The sequence below is a fragment of the Palaemon carinicauda genome, chromosome 1 (assembly GCF_036898095.1).
Source record: "Palaemon carinicauda isolate YSFRI2023 chromosome 1, ASM3689809v2, whole genome shotgun sequence".
In the NCBI taxonomy this organism is placed as follows: Eukaryota; Metazoa; Arthropoda; class Malacostraca; order Decapoda; family Palaemonidae; genus Palaemon; species Palaemon carinicauda.
In genome coordinates, this window is record NC_090725.1 from 231379880 (window position 1) to 231398678 (window position 18799).

Consider the following 18799-nt stretch of genomic DNA (forward strand, 5'->3'; position numbering starts at 1 on the left):
GCGGGCGCGCAGGCGAGCGATCGCGCGGGCGCGCAGGCGAGTGGGCGTGAGGGTGGGCAGGTAAATGAACACGTGTCCGAGGCGACAAACGCAAGCGATGGCGCGACGGCGAGGGATCGTGCTGCCGCGTAGGTGAAGAAGATCGCTGGCGATAATGACTGCGTGATGGTAAGCGATGGCGAGCAGCATGTGTAGGTGAATGATCGCGTGATAGGGTGCGATGGTGATCAGCATCCGCAAGAGGGCGGTCGTTCAGGGTTGTGCGATGAGGAGCAGCATGCGTAAGCGGGCGATCGTGCAGGGTTGTGCGATGGCGAGCAGCATGCGCAGGTGAATGATCGCGTGAAAGGGTGCGATGGTGATCAGCATCCGCAGGAGGGCGATCGTTCAGGGTTGTGCGATGAGGAGCAGCATGCGAAAGCGGGCGATCGTGCAGGGTTGTGCGATGGCGAGCAGCATGCGCAGGTGAATGATCGCGTGAAAGGGTGCGATGGTGATCAGCATCCGCAGGAGGGCGATTGTTCAGGGTTGTGCGATGAGGAGCAGCATGCGTAAGCGGGCGATCGTGCAGGGTTGTGCGATGGCGAGCAGCATGCGCAGGTGAATGATCGCGTGAAAGGGTGCGATGGTGATCAGCATCCGCAGGAGGGCGATCGTTCAGGGTAGTGGGATGAGGAGCAGCATGCGTAAGCGGGCGATCATGCAGGGTCGTGCGATGGCGAGCATGTGTAGGTGATCGCTGGCGAGCTGGTGATCGCTGGCGAGCTGGTGATCGCTGGCGAGCAGAAGGTCGACGCGTGTCCTGTGAGAGGACAGGTGGTGCGGCGCGTTCACGAGCAGGAACGGCAAGATCGCTGGAGCGTTGGCGAACATGTGTTTCTGACACACGCGCAGCACGATGTTGCGTAGCCACAGGACCAGGTGGATGGTGAGCAGGGAGTTCAGCAGGAACTAAGGGGTGGTCAGAGACCGCAGGGCGATGGTCCTCAAATGAGCGCTGACGCTCGGAAGAGAGCTGACGAGCAGGAGAGCGCTGGCGAGGGGGGCGAACATCAGGAGAGAGCCGACGAGCAGGTGAGCGTCGGCGAGCAGGAGAGTCTTGGCGAGCAGGAGATCGTCGACGAGCAGGATATCGCTGGCGAGCAGGAGATCGCTGGCGAGCAGGAGATCGCTGGCGAGCAGGGGATCGCTGGCGAGCAGGGGATCGCTGGCGAGCAGGAGAGCGCTTGTGCGCTAGCCCTGCTCGCGTAAGGGAAGAATCCCTTAGCCCCGAAGGGACCGTTGCCCGTCGGGTGACGAGTTCTCCAGAAGGCGAAGATCCGGCAGGAGATGGTGAGCGGTCTGCAGAGAGGTTCAAGGAGGGCGGAGCAGTCGGTTGAGGCTGACGAGGAGAGTCCCCTCCGGAGGAAGAAGACCCAAAAAGGCGCCTCTTAGTCCCCCTGTAAGGGGAAGGGAGGCCCTTGTGGCGTAGAGGGCGGTGAGCCTTACGGCGGAGGCGGCCTCGGGGGAGATCGTCGGGACCATCGGTCCTCCGAAGGGGAGTCTCCGTCAAAACACTTCCCTCAGAAGGAAGCTGGGCAGCAGTCGAGACCGAAGGACTCACTTCCCCCCTTCGAAGGATGCACGGAAGGAGGAGGAGAGCCTAGAGCACCATCACCAGCAACAGCACCTGCGTCGGAAGGCCCAGCCACGTCGGAGGCCTCTGTCACCACGACGTCGACAATAGACAGAGGGTCTACCTCCGCTACCACCGGCGACTGTTTAACAGCGGCCCCCAACGAGACAAGGTCAATAAGAGCGACCCTGGAGGGCAAGCCCTTAAGCCCCAGGGACGACCAAATCTGTAAAAGATCATCACTGGATAAGGCATTATTATCAATAACCTCCCCCGGAGGAGGAGGGGGAACCGCCTCGCTATGGGAGGCGACGCCCTCTCCCCCCACCGAAGGTAGGAAAACAGAACAAGGGCCTGCGCTCCCACTCGGACGACTCTCCTTAGGAGGCGGACGAGGGGGAGCTTCGGAGGAGGTTTGGGCGGCGGAAGAAGAGTCCCGAGAACCTTCCTCCTTCAAGGCTAACCCCGGAGGAGAACGGTCTCTCTTGGACTTCTTCTTACGCCGACGGCCAAACCTCTCCCACTGGGAGGCAGACCACTCCCTGCACTCACGGCACGTTATCCTGGTCGCACCGTCGGCCCCGACATTGAGGGCAGAGGGTGTGAGGATCCGTAATCACGTCCGACATGAAAGTCCCACAAGGACGGTCGGCAACTCCAGGGCATGTACGCATATTAAATAAAAGAAAATAACTGAAGGTTAACTTCCAACCAATCACACAAGCTGAAAAGAAAAAGAAGAAAATTAAAGGCTGTCACGAAGGCGATGAACAGACACGTCTGATCACCGCCGAGCCAAAAGTGAAGTGAAGCAAGTCACCGGTGTGTGGAGGGGGGAGGGGTAGCAAGCTACCCTTCCCCTAACTAGCGCGGGGGTAATTAACCCTCGTTAAAAACTATTGGCTCGTCATTTCAGCTGCGCTAAAAGTAATACCCTTTGTAAATAGCGTGGTTTGTATTTCGGTTACGGAACAAAGGTAAATATAGTGTCACTACTTCGCGGATTTTCACCTATCGCGGCCGCGTCTGGAACCTATCAACCGCGATAAACGAGGGTTCACTGTACTAACCTCTCCTCGTCCTGCACTACCAACCTGTGTTTGGGTGGAGGTGATCCCGAGCGCCGTCTAGGAACACGCGTTCCTGCTGCTACCACCGGCTGCGGAATTCGCCGTGAACGACGGTCGCGCGAGGGCGAATGGTCGCGCGGGAGCGCGGGCGAGCGATCGCGCGAGCGCGCATGCGAGCGGTCGCGCGGGCACGCAGGCGAGCGGTCGCGCGGGCACGCAGGCGAGCGGTCGCGCGGGCACGCAGGCGAGCGGTCGCGCGGGCACGCAGGCGAGCGGTCGCGCGGGCGCGCAGGCGAACGATCGCGCAGGCGAGCGGTCGCGCAGGCGAGCGGTCGCGCAGGCGAGCGGTCGCGCAGGCGAGCGGTCGCGCAGGCGAGCGGTCGCGCAGGCGAGCGGTCGCGCAGGCGAGCGGTCGCGCAGGCGAGCGGTCGCGCAGGCGAGCGGTCGCGCAGGCGAGCGGTCGCGCAGGCGAGCGGTCGCGCAGGCGAGCGGTCGCGCAGGCGAGCGGTCGCGCAGGCGCGCAGGCGCGCAGGCGAACGATCGTGCAGGCAAGCGGTCGCGCGGGCGCCCAGGCGAGTGGGCACGAGGGTGGGCAGGTGAATGAACACGTGTCCGAGGCGGCGAACGCAAGCGTTGGCGCGACGGCGAGGAAACGCGCTGCCCCGTGGGTGAGGAAGACCACTGGCGATGTAGATCCGCAGGCGATCGATGATGAGCTGGTGAGCGCTGATGCGCTGGTTGGCGATGGCACGTTGTGGCATGTCGACGCGTTGGCGAGTGATGGCGAGCAGCATGCGCAGGTGAACGATCGCGCGATGGCGAGCGATGACGAGCAGCATGCGCAGGTGAGCGATCGCGCGATGGCGAGCAGCATGCACAGGTGAGCGATCGCGCGATGGCGAGCAGCATGCGCAGGTGGGCGATCGCGCGATGGCGAGCTAGTAGCTGGCGAACCATGTTCCTTCAGAAGCGTTGGAGAATGTTGGCGCGCCGGCTGTAACACACGCGGGCGATACGGAGATCGCCGAGAGACAGGTGATCGCTGACGCTTAGAACGCTGTTGAATAGGCGATACTAAAATCGCCTGTGCGCGCTGACAAGCAGGTGAACGCTGGCGAGCAGGTGAACGCTGGCGCGTAGGTGATCACTGGCGAGCCGGAGATCGCTGGCGAGCAGAAGGTCGACGCGTGTCCTGTGAAAGGACAGGTGGCGCGGCGAGGGCAGGTGGCGCGGCGAGGGCAGGTGGCGCGGCGAGGGCAGGTGGAACGGCGAGGGCAGGTGGCGTGGCGCGTTCACGAGCAGGAACTGGAAGATCGCTGGCGCGTTGGCGAACATGTGCATTTGACACACTCGCAGAACGATGTTGCGCAGCCACAGGATCAGGCAGATGGTGAGCAGGAAGCTCAGCAGGAACTGTAGGATGGTCAGAGACCGCAGGGCGATGGTCCTCAAATGAGAGCTCACGCTCAGAAGAGAGCTGACGAGCAGGAGAGCGCTGGCGAGGAGGGCGAACATCAGGAGAGCGCCGACGAGCAGGTGAGCGTCGGCGAGCAGGAGAGTCTTGACGAGCAGGAGATCGCCGACGAGCAGGAGAGCGCTGACGATCAGGAGAGCGCTGGCGAGCAGGAGAGCGCTGTCGAGCAGGAGAGCGCCTGTGCGCTAGCACTGCTCGTGGAAGGGAAGGATCCCTTTGCCCCGAAGGGACCGTTGCCCGTCGGGTGACGAGTTCTCCAGAAGGCGAAGATCTGGCAGGAGTTGGTGAACGGTCTGCAGAGAGGTCCAAGAAAGACAGAGCTGTAGGTTGAGGCTGACGAGGAGAGTCCCCCTCGGAGGAAGACGACCCAAAAAGGCGCCTCTTAACCCCCTTGTAAGGGGAAGGAAGGCCCTTGCGGCGTAGCGGACGGTGAGCCTTACGGCGGAGGCGGCCTCGGGGAAGATCGTCGGGACCATCGGTCCTCCGAAGGGGAGTCTCCGTCAAAGCACTTCCCCCAGAAGGAAGCTGAGCAGCAGCAGAGACCGAAGGACTCACTTCCCCCTTCGAAGGATGTACGGAAGGGGGAGGAGAGCCCTTAGCACCATTATCCGCAACAGCCACGTCGGAGACCTCTGTCACCACGACGTCGACAATAGACAGAGGGTCTACCTCTGCTACCGCCGGCGACTGCTTAACAGCGGCCCCCAACGAGACAAGGTCAATAAAGGCGACCCTGGAGGGCAAGCCCTTAAGCGCCAGGGACGACCAAATCTGCAAAAGATCATCATTGGTTAAGGCATTATCAATAACCTCCCCCGGAGGAGGAGGGGGAACCGCCTCGCTATGGGAGGCGACGCCCTCTCCCCCCACCCAAGGTCGGGAAACAGAACTAGGGCCTGCGCTACCATTCAGCCGACTCTCCTTAGGAGACGGACAAGGGGGAGCTTCGGAGGAGGTTTGGGCGGCGGAAGAAGAGTCCTGAGAACCTTCCTCCTTCAAGGCTAACCCCGAAGGAGAATGGTCTCCCCTGGATTTCTTCTTACACCGACGGCCAAACCTCTCCCACTGGGAGGCAGACCACTCCCTGCACTCACGGCACATGTTCTCCTGGTCACACCGTCGGCCCCGACATTGAGGGCAAAGAGTGTGCGGGTCCGTAGTTACGTCCGACATGAAAGTCCCACAAGGACGACCGGCAACTCCAGGGCATGTACGCATTGTAAAGTAATAATAATGAAGGTCAACTTCCAACCAACACACACGATGTAATGAGAAAGCAGAAAATTAAAGGCTGTCACGAGGACGATGAGCAGACACGTTTGATCACCGCCGAGCCAAAAGTGAAGAGAAGCAAGTCACCGGTGTGTGGAGGGGGGTAGCAAGCTACCCTTCCCCCACCCCCCGCTAACTAGCGCGGGGGTAATTAACCCTCGTTAAAACTATTGGCTCGTCATTTCAGCTGCGCTAAAAGGTAAACCCAATGTAAATAGCTTGGTTTGTATTTCGGTTACGGAACAATTTATTATTAAGTGTACATAACATAATTAGCATTGATACATTTTTATATCTACCGTCTCCTTCCCCCTCTGCCTCCACCCACTACCAGCTCAAGTCACGTCGTTTCAAAGGTAAATAAAATTTAATTTTTCCTTTACAGTACTGTACAGTATATAATTCTTATTTATCCTCTACATATTATTTAATCATATACTGTACAGTACATGTATATTGTATATAAGTATACAGTGCTTACTATACTATTTTGTTACATACTAATTTTCAATGTTTTTACCAGGGGTTTTGCACACATTAGCTATTCTATTGCCCGCCATACGACATTTTCACCATATGATACCAACTCCGGAACGGATTAATGTCGTATGGCCGGGGCCTACTGTAATGCTATTGGTCAAAATAAAGAGGGGCAATGTTTATCACTTAAGTTCTAAAACTGGTTGACACGTATGTAAATACGAATGAACGGGAGCAATACAAATACTTCATAGAATGTCAACAAACAAATAAAAAATATACCAGCAGTATAGGATATACAGTAGATAATTTGTGCAGTTTTCCATTGATTCATTATACGTCCAAGAAAATAATGCATGGAGAAGAAAAGGTTTGTTTTACTATTATACAGTATACTGTTTTCGCAGTATCTTTTTCCCCCAAAAACCCCGGTGTAATGGCCTGTTTTTCCCCCCGTCCAAAATTCCCCCTGGGAGAAATATGGCCCAGGATATATATCGCCCCGGGGAAACTTTGTCCCAGGATAATATTCCCCCCTCTGGCCCAAAATTCCCCCTTTGCTTGGTGGAGCTGGGCATTATTTCGGACGGGGGGAAAAACAGACCATTACACAGGGTCATAAAAGTAAGTTATTAATTTCTTTAGTGTGTGCAATTCAACATTACCTCTTGTCGGTACGAGTTCATGACCTGGGAAGGGGGTCCGGGAGCTTGCCCGGCTAGGGGTTGTGACCTGGGAAGGGGGTCCAGGGTCTTGCCCCCGACTAGGGGTTGTAACCTGGGAACTTCTAGGTTAGGTTAGGTGGGTTGGTTAGGTTCTGTACCCTTTTCTACCTTTTTATATTTCGTGTAAAGGGTATATGGAAAAATGGTTTAAAATACAGTACACATGTTAATATTATCGTAGCATTGCTAACGCTAGCAATGGCATCGTAACATTGGTAACGTTGCGTAACATTGTATATATATATATTCCTAATATTTTGTCAAACTTACCGTTGATTATTCAATTCATCAAAATAGTTTCTCTGTAAGGGAGGGTGGGGGAGAAATGGCCTAGGGGGGGAAATATATCTTAGGGCTGAAATTACCCCTGGGGGAATAACAACCCGCGCTGCTTTTACCGATCCTAAGCTAATTTTCCCGGGGAAAATTTCAGTAGGGGAAAAATTTCCTGCTACAACGGGTTCCCAATGGGGGTTCCCCATTATCGGCGGATATATATATAAATATATATATATGGTAATTATTTACAACACCACCCTTTCCATTTACTATATACATACATACATACATACATACAATGATATATATATATATATATATATATATATATATATATATATATATATATATATATATATATATATATATATATATATATATATATATTTATATATATATATATTTATATATATATATATATATATATATATATCACTAAGTATTTATTTGCAGTGAAAATGTGTCATTTTCGAAGAAAACGGGCGTTTTTCAGTAGGAAATAGTTTTGTTAGTAGGAAAGCTTTCCTTGTCTGAAACTATAATAAAACCGGTTTGTGATCTGGGAAGGTGCTCCAGGGGTTTGTCCCACGTGCTAGGGGTTGTGACCTGGGATCTACTCGGTTAGGTAAGGTGGGTTTGTTAGGTTTGGTACTCATTTACAAACCAAAAAAGGGTAAAATTGAATTTTTTTTTCTAAAAAGTGTTAAATAATCACGTTTTCTGGCCGGGAAAGTAGAATTCTTTGAAAGCACATCATTTACTGTAGAAATAGATTTTTTTTCTCTTCAAAATGTTGAACTGTGTTTTTCTATAAATTTACCAAACCACCTCAACTTCCCCACCTATCCTAACCTGCAAGCTGTGTCCTTTCCTAAAGGACGGGGGTTGGGTAACGGGTCCCTAAGGTCTTGTATTCTTAGCGATAGGGTTAATAGTAAAGAAATTATGGGGCATGGCCGCCACTATACATACTGTACACATAAAAAGTTGCATAGAGGGACCTAGGCCTAGTCAGCCTTAAGGATAATACTGCACTGGTTCAAAATAGTGTATTTGCAAATATCTATTCAATTATGCGAATTCTAATGTTCTAAGTAACATTGCACTATTCGAACTGACCTGTGGCCATTCGTGTCAATTTTTTCTACACAAATACAGTCAAATATCAAGGGGTCCTAAAATAAGCATAACCTACTTGAAGCACAACAGAAGCTAACTCATTCCAGGACTTGATTACACAGCTGGAACTATGTCTTATGTTCAATGAGCATATCCAATAGATAAACATATTTAAATAAAACATATCAGGCAGTTCACGTTGACGGCGGACACTTAACAGAAAAAAACACTGCTTAATATAACTTGAAACTACGCAAACTTGGTAACGAATACCATGAAAAGTCAAATTCTCTTCATGTAGTCAGTGGTAGTGATTGATTACGTTTAATGATAAATTATTAACAATATTCACAAATACAGTGCAATAAAAAATTATTCAACTACATACCTCATATAAAAAAATATTACTGATTATAATATCCAGAAATAAGAAAAATTTATATTTCATTTAAAGAAGATTATATGTTTGGTAATCTAATAACGGAAATTGATGTCGCACAAAACGTACCTTCTATTACTGCATTAAACATACCTTAAAGGACAAAATATAGACACAAAAAGTGGAAGATTTAATCCATTTTTTTATTTTGACGGGAATAACGAAAAGAAAGATATGAATTAATTGAGCTACAACAAACATACGAAGAGGACTTAAAAGAAATTAATACTTTACTTTTCTGGCTCCATAGGACTAGGCCTATTCGTAATTCATTTTATCGAATACATTCAAAGGCATTCAGCATTACACACCGCATATTATTATTATTATTATTATTATTATTATTATTATTATTATTATTATTATTATTATTATTATTATTATTAATTGCAAGCTACAACCCTAGTTGGAAAATCAGGATGCTATAAGCCCAGGGGGGCTCCAATAAGGAATATAACCCAGTGAGGAAAGGAAACAAGGAAATAGGGGAAGTAATTAACAATTAAGATGGAATATTTTAAGAACAGTAATAACACTAGAATAGATAGGCTATACCATATATCAACGATAAAAATTGTAACAAAGTAAGAAGAAGAGAAATAAAATAGAATAGTGTGGCCGAGTGTACCCCCAAGCAAGAAAACTCTAACCCAAGACAATGGAAGACCATGGTATAGAGGCTATGACACTACCCAAGACTAGAAAACAATGGTTTAATTTTGGAGTGTCCTTCTCCTAGAAGAGCTGCTTCCCATAGCTAAAGAGTCTCTTTTACCCTTACCAAGAGGAAAGTAGCCACTGAACAATTACAGTGGAGTAATTAACCCCTTAAGAGAAGAATTGTTTGGTAAGCTCAGTGTTGTTAGGTGCATGAGGACAGAGGAGAATATGTAAAGAATAGACCAGACTATTCGGTGTATGTGTAGGCAGAGGGAAATGAACCGTAAATAGAGAGAGGGATCCAATGTAGTACTGTCTAGCGAGTCAAAAGACCCAATAACTCTCTAGCGGTAGTGTCTTACAGGGCGGCTGGTGCCCTGGTTAACCTGCTACCTAATATTGTTCGTTTATTGTCAAATCAACTCTGTGGAAGCACGTAGAAAACAAGTCTTCAGTTGTTATTATTATTATTATTATTATTATTATTATTATTATTATTATTATTATTATTATTATTTGCTAAGCTACTACCCTAGTTGGAAAAGCAGGTTGCTATCAGCAGAGAAAATAGCCCAATGAGGAAAGGGGATAAATAAACTATAAGAGAAGTAATTAACAATTAAAATAGAATATTTTAAGAACTGTAACTACAATGTAATAAATCTATCATAAATAAACTATTAAACCTTCAGAAAAACAAGAGGAAGAGAATAAGATAGAATAGTGTGCCCGAGTGTACCCTTAAGCAAGAGAAATTTGCCTCAAGACAGTGGAAGACAATGGTAGGCTACAGAGGCTATGACACAACCCAAGGCTCGAGAACAATGGTTTGATTTTGGAGTGACCTTTTCCCAGAACAGCTGCTTACCATAACTAAAGAGTCTCTTCTACCTTTACCAAGAGGAAAGTAGCTGATATAATATGCAAGAGGTTGCAGTGATTAAAAGACAGGACTTGATGGCTTGGGTACTATAAAAAAAAAAAAACTCCATTTTTTATAGCGGTGCATATTTGCACTTGACTCACAGGGATGCCCTTTCAGCTCGGAAAGGTTCCTGATACCTGATTGGTCGGAAGTATTTCTGTCCGAACACCTTCATTGTTCTCGAATGATTACCAAGTAATATGAATCGAAACTTATTTATTAACCTATATTTCTCCATCAGATATATGTTTAGTCAATAAAAAATGTGAAAGAATAAATATATTATAAAGAATCGTCTTGGTAAGTCTAAATTTAATAACACAATCCGCCGAAGTCAACGGCAGCAGCTGGTTTTCGGATGCACGCTTTGTAATTTTGTAATTTTTCACATATTTTAACGCAAATTGGGATAGATTACACTCAGCATAAGTTAAACATGTTATTATAAACTTTCTTTGAATACCAGAATTTACCAAACACATGGAATTAATAAAACCCAATATTTGTGAAAACTTATGGGGAGGTAAAAGAACAGCCTCTAGCGGCCGGGCGGAAAAAACGATCCCTTCTGACTCGTAGACACAGTTTGTTTTTTTCTTCCGTAATATAGTTCGGCCTATTCCTTTCAGTTTAGATAGTCTTACATTGTTTCTCTTTGTATTATTTTGCTTAGTATTTTCCCACATTCCTGTTCCTCACCGAATATCTATCTATTTTCCCCGATATCCCTTCTTTCATATATGGGATATTCCTTATTTCTTATCCTCTGTCGAAAGTGATGGCTTGAAGGGAAGCGCGTGCTAGTCTCATTAAAATAGTGTAGAGGCAGGAATAAAAAAATACTATGCTTAATATCAGGTTTACAGAATAGGTTATACTTGCTACACAGCATAAAATTTATGTTGTTATTATTATTTACATACTTACTGACGTAAGGTGCAAAACATAGGAATCGTAGTGCGGATATCACATAGGCCTATATGAAAGAAGGGCTATCGGGGAAAATAGATAGATATTCGGTGAGGAACAGGAATGTGGGAAAATACTAAGCAAAATAATACGAAAAGAAACAATGTAAGACTATTTAAACTGAAAGGAATAGGCCGAACTATATTACGAAAGAAAAAAAACAAACTGCGTCTACAACTCAGAAGGGATCGTTTTTCCGCCAGGCCGCTAGAGGCTGTTGAACGCTGTTCTTTCACCTCCCCATAAGTTTTCACAAATATCTGGTTTTATTAATTCCATGTTTTTGGTAAGTTCTGGGATTCAAAGAAAGTTTATAATAACATGTTTAACTTATACTGAGTGTAATCTATCCCAATTTGCGTTAAAATATGTGAAAAATTACAAAATTACAAAGCGTGCATCCGAAAACCAGCTGCTGTCGTTGACTTCGGCGGATTATGTTATTAAATCTAGACTTACCAAGACGATTCTTTATAATATATTTATTCTTTCACATTGTTTATTGACAAAACATATATATGATGGAGAAATATAGGTTGATAAATAAGTTTCGATTCACATTACTTGGTAATCATTCAAGAACAATGAAGGTGTTCGGACAAAAATACTTCCGACCAATCAGGTATCAGGAACTTTTCCGAGCTAAAAGGGCACCCCTGTGAGTCAAGTGCAAATATGCACCGCTATAAAAAATAGACTATAGGTAGAGACTGCCCTTTATTCATACGCTACATGGGACTACATGATACCACAGTAGCCACTGAACAATTGCTTTGCAGTGGTTAACCTCTTGAGCAAAGAATTGTTTGATAATGTCAGTGTTGTCAGGTAGATGAGGACAGAGAATATGTAAAGAATAGACTAGACTATTCATCATATGTGCAGGCAAAGAGAAAATGAACTGTAACCAGAGAGAATGAACTAATGTAGTACTGTCTGGCCAGTCAAAGGACCCACTAACTCTCTAGCAGTAGTATTTCATCAGATGGCTAGTGCCCTGGCTAACATACTAATTTCTTAATTTCTTCAGTCTTTCTGATGTCTAGTGGGAGCTTATTGTATAGCCTTGGGTCGCATATTTGAAAGCTCTAGAACCTGCAGTAGACATATATCTTAGTTCAAATAATTTAAAGCCATCTATAATTGTATTTTTATAGGTAGTAGGTTAGCCAGGGCACCACTCACCCATTGAGATACTACCGCTAGAGAGATATTGGGTCCCTTGACTGGGCACACAGTAATGCATTGGATCCCTCTCTCAGGTTACGGCTCATTCTGTCTTTGCCTACACATACCCCGAATAGTCTGGTATATTCTTTACAGATTCTTCTCTGTTCACATACACCTGACAACACTGAGATTACCAAACAATTCTTCTCTTAAGGGGTTAACTACTGCACTGTAATTGTTCAGTGGCTACTTTCCTCTTGGTAAGGGTAGAAGAGACTCGCTATAGTAAGCAGTTCTTCTAAGAGAAAGACACTCCAAAATCAAACCATTGTTCTCTAGTCGTGGGTAGTGCCATAGCATCTGTACCATGGTCTTCCTTTGTCTTGGGTTAGAGTTCTCTTGCTTGAGGGTACACTAGGGTACACTATTCTACCACATTTCTCTTTCTCTTATTTTGTTAAAGTTTTTATAGTTTATATAGGAAATATTTATTTCAGTGTTGTTGCTGTTCTTTAAATATTTAATTTTTCCTCGTTTCCTTTCTTCACTGGGCTATTTTCCCTGTTGGAGCCCCTAGGCTTATAGCATCCTGCTTATCCAACTAGGGTTGTAGCTTAGCAAGTAATAATAATAATAATACTCCAAGGGTTGTTTTTCTCGCCTTGTACAAAAGACCTGAAAATGAAAAAGTGTGCATGTCTTTGTAATAATTGATAGATTTTAATCAAATTTGACATGTCTCGATATATAAATATAACCCTTAAGAGAATAAGAAAATTATTTTCAAAAAGTTGTTTTTGACGTGTAGACTTTGACCTGAACGACCATGTTAAGTGATGTCGGCATCAATGAATTGTCCAGAAAAAAAAAGTTGAACTAGCTTTATATTTATTTTTATTTAGCAATTTATTTTTGTAAACCTTGGTTCAGTTTGACACATGTTTTAAGAGATTATGATCAAATAATAGAAAAGAATATTTCATATTAAAGTTGACCTCATTTACTACCACTTCAAGCAAAGTGCTTATATGTGTATTGTGATATAGTATTAGCCAAAGAATTTGACAAAGAATCTAAATACAGTAAGAACACTATTGAAAATATAGACAAATGCTAACAGCAGGTCTAGGATCATCACAAAACCAATCTCTCGCAATACCTGAACATTCAACGTGAACTTATTTATTGCCGCTGATTCTTCCCTTTTTTGCCTTACAACCTATCATATCCTGGAACTTCGAAACAGCTTACCTCATAATGTGCAAGTACGAAAAACTGGCACTGTTGAGGGCTGAAAACACACTACATCAAGTGAAAGATTTGATTGTCCCACTTTTAGAATCATCCAGTAAAACAAAGGACAGCGTGAAAATTTGGGCTAAAGTCAATGGATATCTGAGTGCATCGAGCATAAATCCTTAAGAGGAGCTTTCCTCTATTGCTTTAGCCCATTCTAATGCTGACGTTGAAAAATATTTTAGTCAAAAGAATCGCACTAAAACCAAATCAAGAAACAAAATGAAGACAGATAGCCTACAACAAATGCAATGCTTTTCTCCATATACGGTATGGCTTGAAAAGACTCTCAGAAAACTGTGAAGTATAATTTTCCAAATGATGTACTTGATCCAGTAACATCAAGTAAATAACATCAACATAAGATAAAAAGCCACAATGGATCAACCTGGAACGTCCGAGGACGACGGTGATCTAATTTTTTTTTTTTTTTTGTTTAGGCCTAAAACTTAAGTAAAGACACATTTTCATGCGTTTATTAATCTATATTGCAAGGAATAGTTTAATAGGTTTTTTGTCAAATTAAGAACTGGGATATCTTTGTTTACTTTTATTAAGCTGCAGGCGATCGTTTTTGTTAACATACTTTTGATCCAAACGGAGTAAGACATTACTTTCCCTACACTCTCTTCTACATTGTTTATTGGCTGAATACTTTTGAGCCAGATCAAAACAGAGAAAGAGAGAAAAGAGAAAGTACTTTGCCTACAATTACTAGAGTAACACATATATTTTGTAAGAATACTCGAGAAAATATACATGAAAATGGGAAAGTAAATTTAACCAATTCTTATTAGCCATTTACTTATTAGTCGAGCCGGGTTCAGGACTAGTTATAGACGTTTCTTTTTCAATATATATTTCTATATTTACATATCACAGCATACCAAATTTTATCAGAATCCATAAATTATTTATTAAAGATATGACTATTTCAAGATATTATCAGGACAATTCAATGGCGCCAACATTACTTCACATAGTAGTTCAGGTCAAAGGTTTTTAAAGAAAAAAATATAATTTTCCTAATGTATGTGTATATATATATATATATATATATATATATATATATATATATATATATATATATATATATATATATGTATATATATACATATATATATATATATATATATATATATATATATATATATATATATATATATATATATATATATATGTATGTATATATATGTGCAGTTTTGTGACTGATATGTGATATTTGTCAATGCATGCAATTTCTTTTTTTTTTCAAAATCCATCAGGCATTAATGAAGATGTTCATACGTAGGCCTATATATTTCATGACATTTTCAGGCCAATTTTTAGGTTTTTAGTGTCACCCCTTATAAAATGCACTTTGTCGTATATATCCAAGGTATTGAGCATTGCATACCGCATATTTGTCGCTTATTGTCAAATCCATATTTCTTTATCCGTGGAAAGGACTTAAACACAATTACGTGCTCATAAGTCTGGCCAACAGTGCAAATTATATAAGAATTTGTACAGTATGATTATCCTTCAATCCTTTGCTATGATTTCTTTTATTCATCTCATTTGGATGAGTTGTTTATGCATAAGCCATGATTTAAAAGTCAAATCGTTGGCAAAATTGGAGTTGACATCATATCAAAGGACTGGTTTCTTTAAATTACAGGCAGAAATATAGTCTGTTGTCTCTATACTTTGCATTTCATAAGTCATACTTTTATTATTCAATCAAAGTTGGATAGCATTTGTATGTATTGTACACTGTGATTTTATATGCCTTTAATAGACATTTTGTAGCTTTGTGTTTTAGAATCTTTCTTGACCAGCTCTTTGAGATTTATATGTTCCAACTCAGTGGCCTGATTGACATCTTTGAAAATTATATCATTTATTGAAGGAAAATTAAACTTTCACCACCGATGGTCATTTAAGAACTAGGACCTTGGTTGTCCAGGGCACCAACCACAGGTTGAGATACTAGCGCTAGATGGTTATTGGGTACAGTGAATGGCCAGACAGTACTACATTGGATCCCTCTCTCTGGTTACGGCTCATTTTCCTCTTGCTTACACATACACTGAATAGGCTGGCCTATTTTTTTCTAAATTCTCCTATGTCCTTATACATATGATAACAGAGATATTATATACCAAACAATTCTTCACCGCTCAACGGGTTAACTACTGCACTGTAATTGTTCAGTGGCTACTTTCCTCTTGGTAAGGGTAGAATAGACTCTGTAGCTATGGTAAGCAGTTCTTCTAGCAGAAGGACACTCCAAAATCAAACCACTGTTCTCTAGTCTTGGGTAGTGCCATAACCTCTGCAGCCCACCATGGTCTTCCACTGTCTTGGGGTAGGGTTCCCTTGCTTAAGGGTAAATTCGCGCACACAATTATATGTTATTTCTCTTCCTCTTAGTTTTTTTTTATATAGTTTACATATGAAAACCTATTTTAATGTTGCTAAACTGTTCTCAAAAAAATTAATTTATAATGGTTCGTTGCTTTTCTTATAGTTTATTTATTTCCTGGTTTCCTTTCCCCACTGGGCTATTTTCCCTATAGGAGCCCTTGGGTTTATAGCATCTTGATTTTCCAACTAGGGTTGTAGCTTAGCTAGTAATGATAATAATAATGATTACACTCTACGGAGGCAGTTATCTGTTCTGTTGTGAATGATGTGCTAGAAATGATGGATAAAAATGAATGTAGGTATTTTGATATTACTCTATCTTAGTGCTGCTTTTGACACAGTTGTGCATGGACTGCTATTAAATAATCTACTGTACGGTCCATCAGTATTAAAGATCAAGCTTATGAATACATAAAAGACTACTTGGTTGACCGAAATTACTGAGTGCGAATTGGAAACTCTTATTCATCATATGAACCTTTAAACAGAGGGGTACCTCAGGGGAGTATTCTGGGCGCAATCTTATTCTATATCTATACTATTGGTCTATCGAAAATGCTACAAATGCATGGTGTGGAGTTCAAACTATTTGCAGATGATATACAATTTTAATTCTTCATAAATTATATACACGACACTACTGAAACTCTAAACCGAATTCTTGCCAGTAGGCCTATAAGGGAATGGGTGACAATCAAACAACTAAAATTAAATGAAAAATAAGTTTATGGTGATGGGAAAGAAAAAAAAACAGCGTAAGAAACTTAGGTGATATTCAAATAAACATTATTATTATTTTTAACTAAGCTACAACCCTGGTTGGAAAAAGAAGATACTATAAACCCAAGGACTCTAACAGGGAAAAATAGCCCAGTGAGGAAAAGAAATATGAAAATTAATAAACGATATGAGAAATAATGAAAAAATTAAATATTTTAAACACAGTAACATCAAACAGATATCTCATATATAAACTGTAAAAAGACTTATGTCAGCCTCTTCAACATAAAAACATTTGCCGCAAGTTTGAACTTTTGAAGTTCTACTGATTCAACTACCCGATTAGACTGATCATTCCACAACTTGGTCACAGCTGGAATAAAACTTCTAGAATACTGTGTACTATTGAGCCTGAAGATGGAGAAGGCCTGACTATTAGAATTAACGACTGTCCCGATATCTGGTAAAAATTGTGATCAAGGCGTAGGCTATCTCTTGACTGTAACTTGTTTTTCAAAGCCCAAATGAATGTCCTAAAAACTCCTGGTTATCATCTTAGAAACATTGCTTTTATAAAGAAATACATGGATGAACATTCTGTAAAGAAACTTGTGATAAACTGTGTTATTACCAGGATTGACAAGTTACTTCATCTACTACAATTTACCAAAAGTACAACTTAAAAATTACATAACATGATAAACAGAGGAGTAAGACTGATGAGGTGCCCCACCTCGAGAAAGGATCACTCATATACTGATTGATTGAATTTGATTTACATCGGCTGCCTATTAAAGCGAGAATTTAGTTTAAAATATGTACAATAACCCATCAAGTTATCAAAACCGGACGTCCAATATATCTAAGAGAATTATTACATATTGTGCAGCCATCAAATCGTGTTGACACAAGAATAGTTACAGATGGTTTTAAATTATTGCAACCTAAATATGTGTCTACTGTAGGCTCTAGACTCTTGAGCCTTTAAATATGCGGCCCCGAGGCTATAAAATAAGCTCCCACGAGACATACGAAAGATTGAAGATATTGAGGATTTCAAGATGAAACTGAAGGAGGGTAGAATGTAGTTTGTTAATGGGAGAGGCGATACCTTTCTTATTACTTGTCAAATCGTTTTTCTTTATGGGGAAAATGTTTTTTATTGTGATCCGAGTTACCATAAAATGACTGTGGAGATTCTGTAGAGAGTATGGTTTCCCTGCTGTATTTGACCAGAAAAAACAATCTCTAAGTAAAAGTAAAGATAATATTGCTGCACGTAGAAAACAAGAAAGTCTCAAATTTCCTCTTGAAAGCCTTATTAGCCCCAGTCCTGCGGATGTCTAGTGGAAGCAAATTGTATAGTCTTGGGGCCACATATTTGAAAGCTCTAGAACCTACAGCATGAAGTCTCTTAGATATCTTGTATGTCAGGTTCTAATAACTTGATTGGTTATTGTACATGTTTTAACACAATTTCTTGTTTTAGTAGGCTACAATAATTGTAAATTAATTAGTACATGATTGATACTTTCTCAGGGTGGGATACCTTTCATCAATCTTGCTTCTAGTTATCATTATTTAGTGAAAGGAATATAGAAAAGAAGAAAGAAATTACGTATATCAGATGTGAAAAAGACAGGATACTTTAAAATAAAAGGAAGACAAAATCAAATCTAAAATACATGAGAAATTTGCTATAGAAGCGCCGTTGCAAACGGTATTACTCGACCCTGACGGCCTGAATAAACCTGACGTTCTGATTGATTCTGAACATAGAAAACGTCCTTGATGATATATTATTATCATAAGTTGCCCTAAAGTTGAATTTTTATTCGTGAATTTTTGTGGAATTTTCCAAAGCACTGGATTAAACAGATAGCACACAAGGTAGCCTATATACTTACGTGATATTTTATTTTAGGGGCGAGTGTAGCTCGTTTGGATAGGTATAAACTTTCTTATTACTTCTCAAATCGATTTTATGTATATGGAAGTTGATTATTTTCGTCCCGAATAGCCAGGATGCCAGAAAACTTTCAATCAATTGTCCCAAATACGGTAGTGCAAGGGAACTTGTGTCAGTGAAATGTGGGGTATCAGTCTATCATAGCGAATTACAAAGGTTCCTGAAGCCAATTAGATAGCAAACAGGGTTGAGACTTATTCTTAGGTTA

At 42.6% G+C, this 18799-nt stretch overlaps 1 protein-coding gene across 2 annotated transcripts in view; it reads left to right on the plus strand.

Moving 5' to 3' along the window:
* Positions 1 to 18799, plus strand: part of LOC137654258 (glutamate receptor ionotropic, kainate 2-like) — a 740845-nt gene that overhangs the window by 70359 nt on the left and 651687 nt on the right. Inside the window, exon 1 of one of the 2 annotated variants that reach the window (XM_068387895.1) lies at positions 18370 to 18512. The exons of the other annotated variant lie outside the window; for it this stretch is intronic. The gene's annotated coding sequence lies outside the window, so the exon portion shown is untranslated. Of the gene's footprint in view, positions 1 to 18369; positions 18513 to 18799 lie in introns of those variants that run through there. 2 annotated transcript variants of the gene reach the window in all.